We start from the raw sequence: 10333 nt of genomic DNA on the forward strand, positions 1-10333 counted from the left end.
CCTAATATCCAATCTGAAGCTCCCCTGTGCGACTTGAGGCCGTTTTCCTTTCTCACTTGGGACACGGCAGAAGCAATCGACCCCACCTTACTACAATCCCCTTCCAGGTGCTTGTAGGGAGCACTGAGGTCACCCTGAAACTGTGAGATCCCCCCAGAGCTCCAGCTCAGGCTGGGACCCCAGAACTAGGTAAATTTGCCTTGTTGTAGGTGTGGGGTCACAGAGAAGGAGCCTTCCCTGAGCGCCCCAAGCACGGTGAGGTTTCTGCAGGAGACAGAGGAGAGCTGGAGCTGTTTGGGCTGGGAGGAGGCTCTGCATCCAGGAAACTCCTCCCGTGGGAGATGAGGGAGACCTGGCCACCCACAGCCCTGGCTTGCCATGAATCCAGGCTTCCATCTGGCCAAAGCTGTGCCAGAAGTGTCGCTGCCATCGCCACCCCTTTCCCTGCATCTCCCTCCTCCTCTGCGCACCCTGGAACCAGCTGACTTTTTTCACAACCAGGAAACAATCAAACAACCTCTTGAGCTGCTCCTCCTCCTGCCAGCACGGCCATCTCCCCGAGCAAAGGATGCTGTGAGTATTCCCAAGGCCTGGGGCTGTTCCGTGCTGTTATTCCAGCCTCCCGGTGGGGAAAACCCTCCGGGCTGCAAATACCTGCGTTTCGTTAAGTAAATAATCACACCCGATAAAACATCCAGGCTGTTGGGATGGAGGAGGGGGGAGCAGGAATGCAGGCGTGGGGATGAGGTGCTGGCAGTCCCAGTATGCTCCAGTAGGTAACTGGGAATGCTGGCACCACTGCAGAGGAATTAATGAAAAGCTTTTAGGGGGGGTCTGTGGGGGGGAGTGTTCCATTTGTTCAGAATGAGCAGAGCTGGGAAATGCATCCAGCACAACTCACCCAGCCTCCTTGGGAAAGGTTTGGAAACTGCCTGGCTGTTCCAGGCTCCCAGGGGGCAGAGGAAGGTGGGTGATCCCAGTGGAGGGAGAGGTGTTCCTAAAGCTCTGGGGGACTTTCTGGGTGCTGGCACCTTCAGAAATGCTGTGAAGAGAACCCAGCTCTTGTGGGTTCTCCACTCTGCCCCTTTTCCAGGGCCACTGAGGAAGTTCCTGCTGGAGCCAGGCTTTGATCCCGAGTGTCCTGGCTTGCTGCTGCTCCAACCACGAGCCCCTGGTGCTGCTGCCTCCCTGCAAAGTCCTCTCCAGTTTTTTATGGCTCACCTGTTTGGGAGACTTCACACGTTCAGAACCGAGGCTTTAAAACCTGTGGAGAGAGTGGAGGAAGGGAAAAGGGGAAAGAGGAGTTCAGCCAGGAGTGAAACACTCGGGAGGTGTTGGAGCCTTGGGCTGGGCCTCATCAGGGTTATCCAGGTCCATCCCAGACTATGGAAAGGCAGCTGGGGGCTTTGCCCTTGCCAGGATCAGGGGGAGGGAGGTGTGGGATAACCTGTGGGACCCTTGGGAAGGCCAGGAGGAGTGGGGTGGGATCAGGAAAGGCTCGTGCCAGGTGCAGGTGGGCCTGATGGACAGCTTAGAGCCGCGCCTCGGATTGTGAGCTGGAGGTGCAAGCAGGGCTGAGAGGCTCCTGGAGTCATTTCTCAGTCATTTATTCATCTGTAATTGCCTGTCTGCCTGTCTCAGAGCTAATGACTGGCTGGGAAGATTTGCAGTTGGGTTTGCAGGAGGTAATTACATCCCAATCTCGCTGGATGACTGTGCCTCCAATGAAGATAAACTCCTTGGAGTGGGGCTGCACATGGCAGGGATCAGTTGTATTCCAGAGCCCAGGCATGGCAGGGCAGATAAGGAATGTTTGCACTGCTGCTTCTTTATCTGCTGACCTATTAAAAGCTTTTCTGTCTGAAGGGAGTGAGGAGCCACCAAGGGGGTTAATCCCACAGCTCCTCACTCCTGATGGATGAGATTCCAGCCTCCTGGTGAGACTTGATCACTGGCCTGGGGTTTTGTGGGTGCTCCTGCTCCTTTTTTAGGCAGGGCTGGGTTGGTTTTTGAGCTGCACTGAGCTGAGCTGCAGGTCAGACTCCAGCAAAAGGAGTAAAAGGGAAAATCCAGCTGATGCCTGGGACTAAAGCCCTGTCCTGGGGGGACAGGGAAGGGGCTGCAGCAGCAGGACATGGGTGGGTTCAAGGCTGATGTTTGGATAAACCCTTGCTCCTGTTCAGGAGCCCTTTGCTTATTCCAGCGCTGCGCAAGAAGTTTCTCACTGTCCCTGTCCCCTCAGTAAAGTGTCACTCAAGTGCATAATTTGTCACCAGCTTTGTCACCTGAGGACACTTCTGGAACATTGGATGGCCTCATGCAGTCCCGCCCTGCTGTGGGTCCTGGCTGTGCCATGGGGACATCCCAGGGGACAGCAGGAGCCACCTTTGCTCTCCTCAGGCCTCTCCTGGTGTGACTTCAAAGCCCAGCCCAGCTCAGAGAACGAGCCAAAGCTCTGAGGATAATTCGGGAATATTGGATGGTCCTGTGCAGTCCCAGTCCTGCTGCAGGTCCTGGCTGTGCCGTGGGGACATCCTAGGGGAGAGGAGGAGGAACCCTCACCCTCCTCAGGCCTCTCCTGTTGTGTGACTTTAAAGCCCCAGCCCCGCTTGGAGCACGAGCCAAAGCTCTGAGCTCATCCCTGTCCCAGGGAGCTGCTAAACCCCCTCAAATCTTTCTTGTTCAGCAGCACTTCATATAAATCCCGTAATGTGCGGATCACTGCGGCTGCCAGCGGCTCTGGGGCCGGGGGGGATGCTGGGGGATGCTGGGGGGATTATTGCAGTCCCTGCTCCATTCCCAGGGGATCCCGGGAAACCACGGGCTGCCAGCAAACGTCTGCAGGATGGAGGCACGCCGGGACCCCCGGGAATCAGCTGGCAAATGGGATGCACTGGGGGTGGATTAACAACCCATTAGGGCAGAGAATCAGGGCTGCCTTCCTCAAATCCCCCCTGGAATGCCGGGATTCCTGCCTTCCATCCCAGGCTCTGTGCAGGGATCGGCATCGCCTCGCCCGGAACATCAGCGAGGGCTCAGGGCAATGCACAGCCCTTCCCAAAGGGAGGGCAGGGATTTCCTGGGATGAACCCAACAGGTCTGCCCTGTGCTGCAGGTGCTGGGTGTGGATGTGGCCGAAGGAACACTCGGGAACACTCAGGAACACTCAGGAACACTCAGGAATGACTCAAAGCTGCTGCTGGAGGAGCTGCAGCCACGCAGGGAGAGCCTCTGGGCACAATGTCCTGTCTGCTTTTCCCCTTCTCTCAGGAAATCACTGCCCAAGAGGCTTCCAGGAGCAGCATGATCCCAATTCCCCCCTTTCTGCTTTGCCAAGGAGTTCATCCTGGTGGCCAAGGAATGACTTTTAATCTGATTTCTCTCTCTCCAGAAATAATCGTCTGGAACTGGTAACAAAACCAGGCATTTTGTCCCTGAGGGTCACTGGATCCCTGCTGGGATCATGACCTGGTAATTGGAGGTGATTGAGAAATGCATATTCTGAAATGGGGTATTGGAATCATCAGTGGAATCCTTTTTCCCACCAGGGAAAATCAAAAAAATCTGGAAGTTTGTGCTCAAAGTGAGAGATTACTGGCAGCAGAGGTCACCTTGGGATTCTGGGCTTAAATCTGGGACAGCCCCATCACATTCCACTCAGTCCCTGGCTTTGCACAGCTCAGGTCTCAAATCCTTTGGGAATTTCATGTGGAGAGTTTTGCAATGGGAAGAACTCCCTGTTGCCACCTGTTTGGATGCAGATTGGTTGCACTTTGAATCCAGTTCAGAATTCCAGGAATGGGTTGTATTGGGATGGAAAAGAGCAGGAGGAAAAGGGAAAGTGCTGCTGTGATGCCATGGGATGCTCAAAGAGATCCCTGGCATTCAGGCATTGGGATCAGCCCAGCTAGAAGGGATTAAGAAAATAATAATGACATTTTTGCTTCCTGGAAAACAGGGTTTCATCCAAAATAAAACCTTTGCAAAAGGGGAAAAAAAATGAAGATAAAAATAGCCTAAAGAATGAGCACAGCAGGAAAATTCCGAGCTGGTCATGGAATGAGCGTCAGCATTCCCTGTTTGTGAGTTCCTCACTCAAATTGGGTTATGTTACAATACTGGAATGAAATAAAGTCACTACAAAAGTTACTTTTTAAAAGCTCTTTGCATTACTGGTATAAAGCAGGGGCTTCCTGGTGAAACCAAAATCCAAACTCTGGGATCTTTCTGGATCTTTGTGGGTTTGGGAGAATGGCAGCAAGACCAGAAATCCCAGAGAAAGTGGAGATCTTCCTGCCTGAGAAAGCAATGGATATTAGGCCAGTCCATTTCCTTCATTTCTTGAATTATTCCTGTATTTCTCTTATTCTTTGGGCAGGTGAGGCAGTGAGGGAGGCTCCTGCTCCTCACAGCACTGTGGGAATTGAGCTTTAATTCCTCCCTGCCTGCTCCAGCCACACATCCTCCCCCTGGCAAAGCCAGTCCTGAGCCTCACACTAACATAAACCCAGGTCTGCCACTTGAGATTAAACTCAGCTTGGAGATTCTGCCTCCTGTACCCGTGCAAAGCTTCCATTCTAAGGGAGCTGCTCCCTGTGTCAGGATGGGCAGGGAACAGAGAAGAGGCAGAAAATTGAGCTATTTTCTTGTTCTTCTACAAGATTTTATTGCTCTTTTTCACATGATCCTCTTCATTATTTTCTTTTCCCTCGGGGAATGTTGTTCATTTGTTGATGATCTGACCTGGCGAGGGTGAGGATGATCTGTGGGTTTTGGCCTTGCTGACCTGTTCAATGCTGTTGGTGCCTCAGCTCCCACACATCCACAGTGCCCAGTCCCATGGAGGCAGCACAGGGAGCAGGGGGTGGCACAGGAGGCTGTGGGAAGCTTTAATTACCCCAATTGTCCCCAGTGCCTGAGATCCTAATTGCTAATAAATGTTCCTGCTGAGTAGCTTTTATTTTTCCAGGGCGATGGAATAACAGGGAAAATATGTGAAAGTCTCCGGATTTCTAGAGTGTGTTTTTCTTTCATTTATAGTTCCCTAATTATGCTGTCATGGGCTGCTGAAAATTGGACCCCCCTGCCTTCTTCCCTTCCCAAAAATGACCAAATAAACAGAGCAGTGACAACCTAGCTGGGATAAAGGAGAGATGGAAGGGGTAGTTCTGTACCCTACTGCATCCAGCCCCAGAGCTCACAGCTGCTGCCTCTGCCCTGGAAAGCTGGGATCATGGAACCACACTGGTGATGTGGGCTGTCATTCCCAGCTGGATCTTCAGTGGAGGTGCTCTGGGACAGCCACAGCCTCTTTCCAGAGGGATGTGGATGAGGTGAAGCTCAGGTGGAGGGTGGCAAGCTAGGCTCTCTCCTTCTCCTTCTCCTTCTCCTTCTCCTTCTCCTTCTCCTTCTCCTTCTCCTTCTCCTTCTCCTTCTCCTTCTCCTTCTCCTTCTCCTTCTCCTTCTCCTTCTCCTTCTCCTTCTCCTTCTCCTTCTCCTTCTCCTTCTCCTTCTCCTTCTCCTTCTCCTTCTCCTTCTCCTTCTCCTCTCCCTTGTCTTCTTCACTGTCTTCTTCCCTTGCCTTTTCCCTCCTCTCCCCTGATCTCTTTTCTCTTTTCTTCCCTTGCATTTTTCCTCTCCTCTCCTCTCCTCTCCTCTCCTCTCCTCTCCTCTCCTCTCCTCTCCTCTCCTCTCCTCTCCTCTCCTCTCCTCTCCTCTCCTCTCCTCTCCTCTCCTCTCCTCTCCTCTCCTCTCCTCTCCTCTCCTCTCCTCTCCTCTCCTCTCCTCTCCTCTCCTCTCCTCTCCTCTCCTCTCCCCTTCCCTCCCCTCTTCCATGTCTTCTTCCCTGGCCTTTTCCCTCCTCTTCCCTGATCCCATCTCTCTCTTCTTCCCTTTCCTTTTCTCTCACCTTTGCTCTCTCTTCCTCCCTCTCCTCCAGGATCCACTCTTGCCATGGAAAAGCACTTCCCCTTCAATCCTGGGGTACTGTCAGCACACCCCGAGCTGCTCTGCACGTTTTAAATAACATTTCACTGAGCTGAGTGTGTGGTACAGAAACCACAAGTGTGAGGATCCCACAGTCCATAAATATAAAGGAGTGTACGGAGAGAGAGGAGACTCCAGAGGGGGAGCACAACCAGCAGTGGGATCACACCTCCAACCCAGTGTATTGCAATCCATGTAAACCACAAAGTGCAAAGGAGGTACCATAAACACAAGGCAGGCAGCACAGAGCTCCAGGAAGCCTTTTCCAGGTTTTGGTGTGCCAGGAGCTGAGGCAGGAGATGGCTTTAGGTCTCCAAAACTCCTGGCTTTTTTTCCCACGTGCAGAAGGCCTGGCACTGGATTGGGTTACTAAAGCATTCCAGTCCTATTCCCACTCACAGAAATCTCTGCTTCCCTGAAAAATTCAAACCACTTCATTTTATTTCTCCTCTTCCCTTCCCCCTCCCCTGTCTGGGCCCTGCCATTGCCCAGGTGGGTTTGTAGCCCATTAACCAAGGTGCTGAGGGTACAGAGGCAAATGCCACAAGGCAAATTCCACCTAAGGAACCAGGATTGATGGTGCCAGGAGACTCCCAGGGCTCCTGGAGCTCTGCTGTGCTCAGGGCAGGGTGACAGAACCACAACCTGCAGCCATTCAGGGCACCCTGTGACACCCCCTGGCACAGGTGCCCAGAGAAGCTGTGGCTGCCACATCCCTGGAGATGTCCAAGGCCAGGCTGGACAGAGCTTGGAGCAACCAGGGATTGTGGAAGCTGCCCCTGCCCATGGCAGGGGTGGGACTGAATGGGAATTAAGATCACTTCCAACCCAAACCACTCCATGATATTCAGGCCCAAACAGTTTCTGCGACCTCATCCCTCTCCTTGCCCTCCACCTCTCCCATCCTCTCCCCTTGTCCTCCACGATCCTCTCTGGGAAGGTGCTGTGCAGATTTTCCTGCAGAGCTATTAAGTTCTTGCAGTTTCCCTGTGGATCCTATTAGCCAAAGAATCTGCTCCTTTTCCAGAGCTCTTTTTTACTCTTTTAAATGAAAACACTTCAAAATATGTCTATGTACACCTTGGCTTGGGGATGGAATTTCAGAGCTGAGGCCGTGCATGCGCATTTCTGCCTCTTTCCATCTCAAACATTGTCTTATATCCACAATGTATGAAAAACCCATTAGAGAATTGAATTCCCTCAGTGCACGGGGTTCCCTGAGCAGGCTGCAGCTCTTTCCCAGCTCCAGGAGTCTGGGTTCCTGCTGATCCTGCCATCCCTGACATTTCCCCCCAGCCCTGGGTGTGCAGCCCTGCCTGGCACTGCTCCTTCCCCAGCTGAGGGGCCAAACACTCTGGGATCCAAAGCATGGATGGATTTGTTTCCATGGCTCCAGCTCAGCCTGCCTGGGGGCTCTCAGGGAGGTTGGATGAGCTCCATGCAGATCCTATCATGTGCCCAGTGCTGAAATCCAGTCTGTACCGTCCTCATGGGATCCCAAGATGGTTTGGGTTGGATGGACCTTAAAGCTCAGCTCATTCCACCCCCTGCCACGGGCAGGGACACCTTCCACTATCCCAGGTTGCCCCAAGCCCTGTCCAGCCTATCTTGGACGCTTCCAGGGATCCAGGGACATCCACACTTCTCTGGAAAACCATTCCAAGGCCTCTCCACCCTCACAGGGCAGAATTCCTTTCCAAGATCCCATCTAACCCTGCCCTGTGGCATTAGGAAGCCGTTCCCTCCTACATCCCTGTGTCATTGCCCCATCTCTCTCCATCCCGAGTCCTTCCTGCCACCCCAGCCCAGGGGTGTCCCCATCCCTCGTGTCCCCTCTCCTTGGACGGGGCTGTGCCTGCAGGCTGCCTGCTGCCGCCTGTCCCCGGCAGAAAGCTCAGCCTGTGGTGCCTCACAAAGCTCCCTTTGAGCCCCGAGTGCCGGCGGGGGGAGGCTCTTGTGCCTGCGGCTGGCGAGTGCCTGCAGAAGGACTTTGTGAGAGGCACCGGCAGTGCCAGGAATCTCATTACAGCCCCTGACTGGCGGCCGGGCGAGGATGGCCCCAAACAGGCACCCAGACACCGCGGGATCGGAGCTGAGGGGCTGCAGAATCCCAAACCTGTCCCGTCAGGATCCCACTCCCAGGCTTTGTGCAGGATGGGAGAGCAGGGCAGGAGCTGAGCCAAGAGAGCCCAGCTCATCCCTAACACTCCCTCCGTCTCTCCGTCTTGATTGAAGGAATTTCCACCCTGCCAAGCGCTGGAGCGTGGAATTGCTCCCCCTCAGCCTGGCTGGGCTCACTAAGGGTTAATGTCGGGGCCAGGCAGAGAATCCATCTCCATTTCAATGCTTCGTTAAGAGTTTTGTGGTGAAACAAAGCAAAGCCATCCAAGTTTGGTGACAATTTTCCCACAGTCATCCGCGGCTCTGATTCATTTTCAGCCCCAGATTGGAGTGGTAATAGCCCGACCACAGAACATTTCCTGGGGATTAATCACGGCTGGGAAAGGGCTGCAGCTCCGAACTGCGCTCCAGGTGCCCCCAGATCGTCCTTCTGTGTCAGGAATTAGCGGCTGCTGAGGTCACCCCCGCTCTGCCGCTCTCTGGTGCAATTACAACCCAATTCCTGCTAATTACCAGCAGGTTCAGACATCAAGGTGCCGAGAGCTCGCAGCAAAGCCTGGCTCCTGCCCTGTCATTCCCGGCCAGCTGCTGCTTCCAGGGCATTGGCAGGCATGGAGATCCACGGGGAATCTCTGAGGTGCTTCCCTGTGGTCCCTCTCTTTGTGCCTTGTGGCACCTGGGCTCTCAGGTGATGGATGGATGGATGGATGGATGGATGGATGGATGGATGGATGGATGGATGGATGGATGGATGGATCACACTTCTTTCCTCCCAAAGCCTGCAGAACATCCCCAGGATTCACACACCCCACTTTCCTTCCAGGGTCGGAGTCAAGCCTGGAAAAGCAAATCCCAGGACGTCATTCAAACAAAAGCCTTTTATCCATGCACAACCAAGAAATTCCTGTTTGGAGGCGGCATGGGAAGGGCTGGCTCCAAGGGTGGCTCCTGGTCACCGTGCTGGATGTGGGGCCCCATTTTCCACCATTTCTCCAGGGAATATTCAGGGGAAATATTCATCCAGGTCCATCCAGTTCCTAATGGGAAAAGCAGCCTCTGGCACAGGAGCTGCCCATCACTCCTGGGAGCTGTGGGACCCCTCGCTGGGCACTGCAGCCACCTCCCCACCCGGGGATGCTCCGAGGTCATGGGGAAGGGACAGGTTCTCCACTCCACCTTTTCTGCCTCCAGCTGCCTGAACGGGAAAAATATCCCTGGAAAGGGACCCCACAGGGTGATCCTGAGCTATTTCAGACTCGTTTTAGAAACACAAATGCCAGGGGGAAAAGAGAATTTGTGCCTGTCCCAGCTGAGCACCAGCATGGCACAAGCACCAGCACCAGCAACGGCGCTGGCATTGGTACCAGAACCAGCACCAGAATCAACATCAGAACCAGAACCACCACCAGCACCACCAGCAGGTCCAGCACCAGCACCAGAACCAACTCCAGCATCAGAAGCAGCTCCAGCACCAGCTGCAGAACCAGCCCCAGCCCCAGCCCTGCTCCGTGGCCACAGCTGGCTCTGGCTGTAGGTGCCACTGCTGTCCCCATTCCCCTGCCACCTGTCTGCCACTGGCTGCTAGGTGCAGCCAGGTTTCCAAGCCTGCCTCTGCCAAGGAGCTGGAGAAGGGGGAGCCAGCACATCCCCCCTTCCCAGCCTCCAGCCCTGCCTGCGCTCTGTGGCTGCACAGAGAGGAGGTTTTGGGCTCCAATCGCTGTTTGCTGCCGTGTTTTGTACAATAATTAAGCACCTGCCTTTTGAAGGCCCCTTCTCATTGCTGGGAACATTCCCCAGTGCTGTGTCCCTCTATAATTTCCTCGGGCAGTGCTGCCTCCCATCATCCTTCCCATTTCCACGGCATCGAAGCACACGGGTACCTGCATCCACCTCTTGTGCCGGAGCTTTGAAGTTGAAATTCCATCTCCCTGCATGATCAAATCTTTGATTTCTGATTAAAGCTGTCAAAGAAACAGTTTCCTGCCTGCTGAAAATTCAGATTTCAAATGAAATAAAAAGACAAAATCTGCATTGGGCTAAAACATAAAAATACCTTTTCCATGGAGCTAAGAAAGGAAAACAGCGTCAGCACAGGTTGGTCCCAGCGTTTTATCTTGGCTGCAGCCTTTGCTTTCCCTCCTTCCACTTCTTTTGTTATGATTGGCATATTTTTGGAAATATGAGCCTGTGTTAAGTGAGAAGACAAGGAAATTTTCACTTTTGGAGC

At 53.7% G+C, this 10333-nt stretch overlaps 1 long non-coding RNA gene across 1 annotated transcript; it reads left to right on the forward strand.

The window, feature by feature from the left end:
- The first annotated feature begins 350 nt into the window (after positions 1–350).
- Positions 351–10081, forward strand: LOC136562599 (uncharacterized). The gene is made up of 2 exons (XR_010784531.1): positions 351–573; positions 8930–10081. It is a non-coding gene; the product is annotated as an uncharacterized lncRNA (long non-coding RNA).
- The last annotated feature ends 252 nt before the right edge of the window (positions 10082–10333 follow it).

This window comes from Molothrus aeneus, chromosome 14 (genome assembly GCF_037042795.1).
Source record: "Molothrus aeneus isolate 106 chromosome 14, BPBGC_Maene_1.0, whole genome shotgun sequence".
NCBI classification, from domain to species: domain Eukaryota; kingdom Metazoa; phylum Chordata; class Aves; order Passeriformes; family Icteridae; genus Molothrus; species Molothrus aeneus.